An 8,711-nucleotide genomic window follows, 5' to 3' on the forward strand; every position below is an offset into this window, starting at 1 on the left:
ATATGCCTTATAAATGAAGTGGGGGGGTCGAAACCCCCAAATCCCATAAGCCTCAGGAAATTCCAAGAATAGAGCTGCTGTTTGAGGGAGACTGGAGTTCTCTACTAATTTGAAAATTAGAAACTGCTAAGGAAACACCTTGGTTTCTCAGCCCATGGGTAGATCAATTTTTCAACTACCTGTTGCTTCTAACTGATTTTAGACAGACTAGGTGTGTTGCCTGAGCCGCTTACCTGAAGTACTTTTGAACGAAGCTCTGAGGATGGGTGGACGTATCAGAATCATGGGAAGAAGTAGTGGGTGGGAAGGAGGGAGGAAATGGGTAGGAAGAGCAGGAGAAGCTGATTGTTTCTTGAGATGGGTTCTTTTTTATGTAAGGCTGACCTGGAACTTGGTAAGTAGCCAAAGGTACTTTGAACTCCTGATCCACAACATGCCTGGTTTGTATAGTGCTAGACATCAAACCCAGAGCTGTGTGCCTTCTGGGAAGGTATTCTACTAGCTGAAAATTTAGCCCCAGGAGGCTTTTTGACTGATATCCAAAGCCAGACAAAGAGATGGATCTCAAATGGTGCCCAGCATCTGGAGAAGTGCTCCTTGCTAGCAGGGACCAAGGCAGGTAGTGGTATAAGAAAGGGCCCTGCCTCACCTGCCTGCTTCTGCCCCGCCAGCATGGTGCTCGTTCATCCAGAACTCGTGGACAGAATTTTGATCACAAATGGCAGTGGCACAGCAGACCATGCTATGGAGTGAGGAAGGAGGGCTCCGAGGGAACAAACATCTAAGCTAATGAAACAAACAGAACCCAGGGCAGACCCTGTCAGTCAGAGCACTTACATTACCTTCCTTTGTGTTTTCCTTATAATGTTTAATACAATAAAGGGACATAAGATTGCAAGATGATGGAGTCTAGCTACAGTTCTGCTGTGTGGACGAAGAGCCACTGAGTAGAAGGTAAGAAGCCGGACTGCCTTGGACAGAGAACCTGGCCAGAGGGCACCCGAGGCTGCCTGGACTCTGCCGAGGGAATGGTGAGCAGCTTTAAAGAGGCATACCCAGGGCTCCCTCATCTTTTTTATGTGAGGACTTTTAAAAGCCTGTAGTTTTTAGCTTACCCTCCTGATGGTATCTCCAAAATATACCCCAAATGACCAATCTGTTATCAAAAAGGGCATCACTGACTAGAAGCCTCTCCTGCTCTTAAGCCATGTTGCCTTGTGGTTTATAAAATAGAAATTGGAGGAGGAGAAAAGGCAAAGCACTTTTCATTTATTTACTTTCTAACTTTATTCCTTACAAGCAGCTAATTTTTAAAACCTTAAGCTGAGGGTCAGAGTGGGAACAAAGAGTTTGGGAAGGATAGAGCAAATCCAAAAACAAGATGCGTGTTCCGTGATCAGGCCTGGCAGTCTGGGGATGAATTACCCGGACCAACTGCGGGGTGTTTCTTTCCATTCTGTTGTGTTAGCAAACATTCTCATTGTCCAGATTGTCCTCATATTTGGAAATGGAACATATGCAGCGTGTTTAATTTTGTATTTGTAAATCTGACTTGATTTCCTTTTTGGCAAAGGCTATTGTCTAGAGGAAAGAAAAGATTTTTCTTTGTGTCTGTTTATAGTGACAGAAATGCTGGAACAATTAATAAAGATGGAAAGAATTAATAACATGCTTCTAAGAATTTAAAGGTCGGGCAAACCAAGTATGTGTGCTTTGTTCACTGGAATGTCCGTCCATCTGTAGAAAGCGGGCCAGGGTGTGCTCTATTCCTACAACTGAAAAACATAGTTTACATAGCCATTTACTTCAGTATCCAAAAGTCATGCCAGCTGTTGCTGTAGTTCCTGCGCCTCCTAAACGTGCAGACCTCACACACTCTGAGGTAGTACAGTTTATTCCGTGCTGCAGCCCCCTTGGCTGTGCTCAGCTCCTGGGTCTCGTTTTGATTGCCTCTGCTATCCTCAGCTTACGGTAGAGTCTGTCAGCTGCTGCTGTGTACATGTCAGGCCAGTGACTCGTGATGTTTATTAATACAGTGTCAGTCTTGCTGCTGAAACAACCGTGATGCTTCACAAGGTTGCAGTGGAACGAAGCGTTTGATTTCCAGATCCTGTCTGCACTGCATGGTGAATACATTCTCACATGTTACACAGTTCGCTGACCTGACAGTTATGGAACCCCGCCAGGGACCCCATTTCAGCAGGACATATTCGAACAGAAACAGTTTGCAAAACTTTACACACTTAAACTCCTGCCAAGGCAAACTGTTAGGCACTTGAGTTTGTTATAAATACCCAGTGGCAGTGGTTGGAAGTAGCCCACAGTGTGTTTTATATTCTGAACGGAATGTGAATGTCTTTGCGGTTATATAGAGTAGTAAATAATTGAGTTTGATTAGGGAGAGGGACCTCATTATCCCCACCTGTGCCCAGCTGGAAGGGGAGGGTCGAAATGAAGCCATTAGCTGTCTCTCTTACTGGCATCTCAAAGAGCTCAAATACATCTGTGTCTTATTTTCTTTTCTGGCACAATCAGTCGAGCAAGCTAAGCAGGCATGACCAGATTTGGCAAGTCCCAAGGACTCTGGCAAAGATACACAAGGAGAAGGCGGAGGGCAGTCATTTTGGCTTCTCACTGCCCATTAGTCTAGCGAGTTATGTTTTTGGAAAATGTCTGTTTTGAAAAAAAAAAAGTACTTTGTCCAATGTCAAACATTGCATGCTTGCACAGTGTGCTTTGATCTTTCAAACAATGTGGTCAGTGCAAGGGGGAACAAACTGTGGCCCCCACGAGTGTTGCTCCCTAGGTGGGTAGTGATAGCAGGGCCTCCGGCAATGACTGCAAGCCTATTTCTTGCTCATATATTTTCATTTTCTACCTTGAAGTACTGGGGAATGATCACATGGAAGAGGGCCAGAGCAGGTGGCAACCAGAGCAGTGCATCTCCATTTCTGTTGTGAACTGGTCAGGACCAGGGAACAGGGCACTACTCTTGGCAGCTTTATCCCACCTCTGGAAACTGAAACCGTGGGTCTCAAAACCACAGCATTTTCCAGGGTATCTTTAGAAAGGATCTGAGAGCCAGGATATTTGTAAAACTTTCCCAGAGGTTGGCCATTGGTTCTTATCTGGGAGATGTACTGCTCTCTGGAAGTTTATTCTTGACCTGAGTTCTCCAGCCTCTAATCTAAGCAACGAAAGAGTTAAAAAAAAAAAAAAAACAAAAAACAAAAAACAAAAAACAAAAACAAAAACAAAAAAAACACAGGCTTTGGAATCTAGGAGATGTAAGGTCCATCTAGGGTTAAATTGTGGCTCCTGCAGGACTTGCTAGCTATAGAACTTATTAACTTAATGTGCATTTCCAGGCACATGTCTTAACCTGTCAGTTTCCTATTATAAAGTAGGAACAACAATAGCACCTTCCTTTCTATGGGGATGGGATTATGGGAACAAGTAAGAGTTCAGAACTATTACTTTTGTTATATGTTACTCCTTTGGCTGGGGTTTTGTTGTTGTTGTTGTTTTGTTTTGTTTTGTTTTGTTTTGTTTTGTTTTGTTTAGTTTTGTTTGAGACCAGATCTCACTAAGTAGCCCAAGTTGGCCTGAAACTTAAAGATTCTTAGCCCCACAAAAGCTGAGTGATAGATGTTTGCTACTGTACCTGAACATTATATATCACTTTTAATAAAGGCTAGTCAATGGCTAGTATGTTAGTCATTATCTATTAGATATTATTTGACAGATGTTACTATAAACACTTTCATGACCAAGAATTATTTTCATCCTATTTTGCCTGTGAGGAAATGGAGTCATAGTAACTATATGATTTACCCAACAAAAGCAAAGCTTCCCTTCAAACCAGTCATCATATTCTCCAGCTCGGTGTGCTCTGGTGCCCTTCGGTATTATTGCTTCCTTTCCACTGCTATGATATGGAGCTGAGACATCTTTCCTGCAGAAGTTCCTCTGACTCTTCTCCTGGGTGTGGTTATTTAGGTATTGTAGGCATATATTTTTCTCAATGTACTTTAGTAAGGGTTCAACCTCCCCTCTAGCCCACCACCTACCAAAGGTAGTGGAAAAGAAAGGTTATTAGAATATAGGGAAGTGGACCTGTTTAGAAATGGTTCTTTGGGGAGATTCCAATCTTCATTGTTTTCATTCCAGTCCATAGCAGACACTACTCACAAACCAGCAGCTACAGTCCAGTCCATGCAGCAGACACAGGAAACTTATGGCTTCTTTACAAAGTTTGTCGAGTCAAAGAATGTTTGCTGACCCAATAGATGGTGGATGAGGCTGGATGGTATTAGTACGCCTGCCATTGTTCATTGGCCACAGAGAGAAATGCACCAAAACACTTCTGGTGGTGTACAGGTGGTTTCTTGCTACTTCTGCAGACTGGCTGATTGGCAAAGTGATGTCAACTGATACAGACTCACATGCCAAAGCAAGATACGTGATGAGGCAAGACCCATGGAGAACATGTGATGTTTGGAGGAGTATAAATAGGAGTCAGTGGACTGTGAGAGGGGCTTGCTTGCATAGCTAGCTTTGCAATGCCTCTTGGTCTCGCGTTTTTGTTGATCTTTGCTTAATTGAGAGGGACATGGCAAAGAACTTCTGCAATCCCTGGTGGTCCTGGTACCTCCTGCTGATTCGGCTAAGGCCTGGCTGTCTGGCTATGCTAGGTTGTGCTACCATTGCTAATTCATGTTTGCTATCCTGACACTACTGAACTAGACTGATGGTGTATCCATGAAGCATTTGCGAATGGATTGAGCTGCTGCTGACCTGTGAACTGAATTGCTAATTTCCTGACATAACAGATAGGATTTGCTCCAAAGAACCATTTCTAAACAGGTCCACTTTCCCCATAACCTAATATCCTTTCTTTTCCACTATCTCTGGTAGGTTATGGGCTAGAAAGGAGGTTAAAGCATTTAAGAACCATTATTAAAAGTAGAGTTGAATAAAAACCTAAGAGTATAGTTTCCATTGTAAGGTATGCTGTTTCCCTTATGTCTGTAGAGAAAGCAGTCATCTGTAAGCTGCTCTGGCCTTCTCTACCACAGACCATACATAAGTTAAGGGACCATTTTGTTAAGTTCTCTGTCCAAAATAGGATGAGTATGAGTTTTACCTCAGAAGAGTTTCCTGATGCCTCTAGCCTTGTTTCTATGAAATTGTATGTGTGTTCTTTTAGGATTAAATGATTGAATGCAGGTTTCTTAACAGATTAGAATAGTACTGGTCACATAGCAAATGTTCACTAAGCAGTAGTTGCTGCTGTTACATTTGTGATTGTTAAATGGTGAATGTATATTATACAGATTTAAAAGCTTTTTAATTCTCACTGAATTTCCCCCACAGTGTGACCGAGCTTCCCTCAAAGCCATTAAATTACACTGCTTCTGAGTTTCACTCTATCAATTGGAAAGCTCGAAACTCTGATCCCAGAATGCTGACCTTCAGGAAGGTTTTGATGCTTGGATCAAAGGCTACTTGCTGACAGTGCCCTTAAATGATGCCACCAAGCAGCTCGTCACACAGTTTAATGCCCCTAAGCTGCAGTGGGTACTGAGATCCATCCATGCCTCCTAGTAAACAGTCTTTGCTGGAGCCAGAGCAGAGAGGGGCTGTGTGAGGCCTCTTCTTCTGGGGTATGACGGACCCACGTTAGGAAACAACTCCCACTACTTGGCGTCCCCCAGTGTCAGGGGCCTAGCATCCATAGTGTGCTTTATCCATTGTGTAGTTCTGAAGGGAAGGGGCCTCATTGCAACATGACACACATACTTGTGTATTACAGCAGTACACTAACAGGGCATATCACTTGCAGCCTGTGTGCTTTCCTTCCCAATAAACTGCCCTCTTCTTGGTATCTAGCCCCTGCCCTGTTCCTATCTAGAGAGCTATGCTTTAGTATGAGAACCTGTGTCCTTATTTCCTGTGTCTCCTGTTACCTTTGGTTTACTGCTTAGAAAAATACTCACTGTTTAGGACTAATGCTAGTGACAGAATTCTGTGGTAAGTCTGACGCTGCCACATAATTTTAAAATCCCAGTGCTTTGGAGGCTGAGGTAAGAAAGTCTCAAATTCATTACCAGTCTGGGCTACATTGCCAGACTGTCTTAAGCTCCCTCCCTCCCCAGGAAGCCTCTTTGGTGGTTGCATGGCTTTTACAGGCTCAGGAATGAGCTCCTTGAGTTACCTCTTTTTAAATGCCTGTGCATTCTTCAGTGGCTTAGCAGACTAGATAGGAGCCAGCTCCGAGTTGACTGAAGTACTGCTGGCAGCAGTAAGCCAGCTCTCTGACATGGAGTTTCATGATCTACCTGTATACGAATCCCACAGAGGTACAGAAGCACTCGGGCGTCTCTGCTTGGGTCCCCAGCATGCCCTGTCCTGAGCCCAGAATAAGACAGCACATACTCATGGACGCACATCCACACCCGATGCTCCCTTGTCCCTCCCTCCTTTCCTTCCTTCCTTCCTTCCTTCCCTGTTGTTTTCATTTTCCTCTCATGAACCCTGCTACCCTGGCTTCAGCTTGGAGGCTGTAAAGGAAGATGGAGAGCCGAGTTACCTCAGAATGATCACTATCGTTAACATTCACGGGTGGTTCACTTATCATTTCTGACTGCACAGACATGGCAGCCACGCGGAAGCGTCCGCAGGTGTAGCATGGTGATACATATTACATTGTGCCACAATGGATTTATGTATTCGGTAACAAAAGAAAAGTGTAATGAAAAAATACAGAAGGTGATCCTTTATTCCTCCGCTACACAATTTATCAGTCAGGCCTGTGGAGGGAAGGCCTAGGGATTTCCTCTGCTTGCTTTAACCTTGTCACCCAGGTATGTTTTGGTAAAATGACAGAAAAATACAGACTGGGGATTTTCCTTTGCTTCAAACCTTTTAAAAGGACACTTTGAATTTATGAAAGTTAGTCCAGATATGAAACTGCCTGTTAAGCTTTTACTCTGCTCTTTGCTGAAAAGCTGAGTATACTGGCTTGCAACAGTTTTATCAGTCAGTCGCAGAACGGGAGCCAATGCCGCAGTTCATAAATAGGCAAACTCTACCTGGTCAGGGAGCTGCTGGGTGAGGGAGAGTGCGCGAGGCCTGGGCCAGTAGAGTTTGCAAATCCCCGAGAGCTTGTGTTTCCTCTTGGCCCTTCTCATCTGTCACCCAACATATTGTCACAGATGGAGGACATACTGACTTCTGAGGAGAAAGCGGGGCAAGCAGATCTGAGTCTGGTTGATTGGCATTTGTTCCAGTGCTCACTGGCCCAGTGCCAGAGCAAACACCCGCACGTTTGTAATGCACAGGCTCTTTACATAGCAGCAACCTTGCCAAGGGATCACTTACAGCAGCTCTCCCAAAATAGAGTTTTTAAAAAAGAGCTATTTCTTATTTTGCTTTGATCAGTAAAATAAACTTTTAAAGATTGTTCTGGGATGGGGTCCAGATTTTGAGGTAAAGAATGCCTGGAGCTCAGGCATGATTCAGTAACAAAGTGTTCAGTAAAATTAGCTTGACAGTTCTCAGGCCTGCTGTTCGATAGCAAGAACCTTCACCAAGTTAAAATGGATGGTTGTGCAGGCCAGAGCGGCGTCAGCTTTGTGCTTTTTAATAAATGGAATGCCAAGGATTAAACAGCAAGCTGTATGGAGAGGAACGCTGTGGACACGTCTCTGTGTTAGGGAAACAAATTGGATCCTTGGTTTTTAGATCAGCCCTTAGCCCCTGTGGAGAACCAGCCACCTGGATGGGTCTAACCTGGGCTCCAGGCCCCATCCTAGCCTCTTCTGCCATTGGAAAGCTTTCTCAGGGCTTGGATTTTCTTTCAGATTTCTTGTTAGTATTAAGCTCTGCCATGGTTTTTGGCCATGTTCCCCTTTGAGATTCTTATGGGGAAATGGGAATGTGACCAAATTCCTTGGAGCCATTCTCCAAAGTGTTCCATGGTTGAAAACTTGGTTCCCATTTTTTACATGAGTTACTCGGAATTAGTGTGTTTTGTTCCAGTGCCCAAAGGGAGGGGGGTTGTGGGCATATTTTTGTTATACTTGTCACTACAATAACAGTCTCTGTGAAGTGGCAGCTCACCCAGATGATGGTCTACTGAGTGGGTGTTTTTGTTTTTGTTTTTGGATAGGTTGTTGTTGTTTTTGTCATTTGTTTTTTGTTTGGGTTTAGCATTCATTTTCTTGCTTGTTTGTGCCTTTGTTGTTTTTCTTTTCTTTTTCTTTTTCAATCTAAATTAATTCTTCTCCAACCTAATTTGACTAGAAGCTTACAAGCAATGTTAGTGTTTTGTCTTTCATTTATTTTGCTTAAACTAATATTTTGTTTGATTTGTAGGACTAGGTAAAGAAATTGTTTATACTGAAGTATACACAGATTATATATTAAAACCTGGGTGGGATGGGCGTGGTGGGGCACATGTTTAATCCCAGGAGGGAGGCAGAGACAGGTAGAGCTCTCTGAGGCCAACCTGGTCTGTATAGTGAGACCCTGTCTCAAAACAAACCAAAATAAGATGGATGGGCAGACCAGTGTTCTACTAAACAGTTAAAAAGAGCCTTTTCTTTTCCTCTGGGCACTTGGGGGGCTTATTGTGACAGTAGTCTCTGCCTATAGTAACATGTCTCGACATAAATCAGGCTCTGTCAGCTCTCAGTCTTTGCTACAGG

General features: G+C 43.6%; 1 protein-coding gene across 10 annotated transcripts in view; it reads left to right on the forward strand.

Moving 5' to 3' along the window:
• Mapkap1 (MAPK associated protein 1) overlaps nt 1-8,711 on the forward strand; it is a 212,706-nt gene that overhangs the window by 112,521 nt on the left and 91,474 nt on the right. The window lies entirely within an intron of this gene.

The sequence above is a fragment of the Apodemus sylvaticus genome, chromosome 5 (assembly GCF_947179515.1).
Source record: "Apodemus sylvaticus chromosome 5, mApoSyl1.1, whole genome shotgun sequence".
Taxonomy (NCBI): Eukaryota; Metazoa; Chordata; class Mammalia; order Rodentia; family Muridae; genus Apodemus; species Apodemus sylvaticus.